Raw genomic sequence first — 2,455 nt, forward strand, 5'->3', positions numbered from 1 at the left:
GGTTCTGAACTCAATCCAGGACAGTGCAAAACAAAACAAAACAAAACAAATTTCTTTCTTTTTCTTTTTAACAGATATGAACTGGTCATAGCTTTATTTAGAAGAAAAAGCCTGAAATACTCCCAGTGATCTCAACAGGAGATGAAATCAGTCATAGGGGTGAAAGAATATACTGATTATTACCAAAATGGAAATACAAAATACTCCGTTGGAGTAAAAAGAAAAATTAAGCTTTATTCAAAGAAATACTGAAAATAAATGTTTTCTGAATCGCAATCAAGCACTTATTAGTAATGAATTCTTAATACATTCTGGTGGTGGCCAATGTGGTTTACTTTAAACTAGCATTTTACAACTGCTTAACCTTCAATCATCTTAACATTTATTGATTATAATGATTCAACTGCACGAGGTTAAGTTAGTTTCTTATGTAGTGTCTCAGAAATAACTTCTAAATACAAAACACTCCCACCAGCAAGGACATTGTAAAAACACATGTAAATTACTGCAGGACCAGATCTGTAGGCTGTATGCAGATGGATCTGTTTTTCCTTAGAAAGTTCCCACACAGTCAAACCTTAAGAAATGCCTCCTGTTCTCACTCCTCTGTGACAAGGCCACCTGCAGGCTCCCAGGTGTCACTCTATCACACAGCAACTGAAAAATATTATATATACTTTTAAAAATGTATTTTAGGAGACAGGCAAGCTGAATTTGCCTATTGCTAGCAGAATTTCACAAAAGCTCTGTCTGACAATGACTCCGGGGAGTTCTTACTCTCAGGACAAGATGGTCTTGTTGATCTCCACTGACTCCCTGATCTCATTCTCCTTGATCACAAGTGGAGGGGCCAATCTGATGATATTGCCGTGGGTTAGCTTGGCCAGAAGCCTCAGAGCCACAGCATCTCAATATTTGGTTTCTCTGATAATGATGCCATTTAGCAACCTCACAGCAGTCACAATGTCAGAGGGCCGTTTCATGAGCTCCTTTCTCAAGATAGCACCCATCTTGTCCACATTTCAGCAAGATTCTCTTCTTCTAAAACTGCAAGAGCTGCAATAGCAATTCAGCATCCTAGTGGGTCGCCACCATCCATGAAGCCATGCTCGCTTGGTTTGATGGTCAGCATTATGTCATCACCACACAGCACTGCAAACATGGGGTATAAGCCACCAGAAAGGGCCTTCCCAAGAAGAACCATGTCAGGCCTGACATCCTCACGATCCACAACTAGCCATCTACCAGTTCTGGCCAATCCTGTCTGTATTTCATCAGCAATAAACAAGACCTGGTGCCTGGGGTAGAGTACTCAAGCTCCTGTCAGGTATCCTGGATCAGGAATGATAACATCTGCTTCACCCTGGATGGTCTCCACCATGAAAGCAGCAACATTTGGATCCTGAAGAGCACATTTTAATGCAGGCAGATCGCTAAATGGGATGGTTTCAAAGCCTGGCATGAAGGGTCCAAAGCCCTCCTAACTGGTCGGGTGTATGGACCTGGAGACAGCAGACAACGTTCGACCTCAAGTTTCCATCAGCAAAAGCAGTCTTTGCTTTGTATTTCTGAATGCCTTTCATAGTGTGGCCCCAACGAGCAAGTTTACAGGCAATCTCTCCAGCCAAAACTCCTGTATTCACAGGAAGAACGTTGTTGTAGTTGAAAAGTTTGGTAATGTACTCCTCATTATCACCAAGGACATTGTCATAGAAATCCGAGATGTCAGCTTGTCCACTTGACTCTTCATGGCATCTATGATCTTTGAGTGGCAATGTCCTTGGCTGACAGCTCCATAAGCACTCAGGAAGTCGAAGTACTGCCTGCCTTCCACATCCCACATATAAATGCCTTTTCCTCTCTCCAGGGATACAGGTAAAAGATGGTAATTATGTGCACCATATTTAGATTCCCGTTCAAAAATGTACTGGTAGGTGGTGGGCCTTGCACTGTCTTCTTAGTTGCAACAGATGTGGCAGAGGTGACTGAGGTGTGCACTCTTGGACGCAGAGCAGCAACAGACTGCAGACTTGCTAGTTTGAAAAGCACTGTGTGGGTCCTTCAGGAATGGGAATGCAGGGAGACCTGAGAGCATCTGCCCACTAAGCGACATGAACTGTACTTTAGCCATAAAGCCTGATGTCACAAAACAAATTTTTAACTACAGTTCACATACTGCACAGATGGTTATTATTAAAGTAATTATTTTTATTGTTGATGCGGTGGAGAAATTTACACCCTCTTTGTTGCTGGGAATGTAAAGTAATAAATCTACTACTGAAGAAAATGAAAATGGAAGAAAGAAACAAGCTAAAATGAAAAACACTACACCTTTTATATCTAAAACAACAACAATGATAGAATTGCTGACTGACCCATCACATAATTGTTCCTCTGGATACATATCCAAGGGAATTAAAAACAGTTTCTCAAACATTTATTGGTACATTATATC

The 2,455-nt window shown here is 41.3% G+C and overlaps 1 pseudogene across 1 annotated transcript; it reads right to left on the reverse strand.

Moving 5' to 3' along the window:
* Nucleotides 1-779: 779 nt before the first annotated feature.
* Nucleotides 780-1,462, reverse strand: LOC308419238 (ornithine aminotransferase, mitochondrial-like; annotated as a pseudogene). Its single transcript has one exon. The product of its transcript is annotated as an ornithine aminotransferase, mitochondrial-like (transcript).
* Between the last annotated feature and the right edge of the window lie 993 nt (nt 1,463-2,455).

This window comes from Micromys minutus (genome assembly GCF_963924665.1).
Source record: "Micromys minutus genome assembly, chromosome: 3".
In the NCBI taxonomy this organism is placed as follows: Eukaryota; Metazoa; Chordata; class Mammalia; order Rodentia; family Muridae; genus Micromys; species Micromys minutus.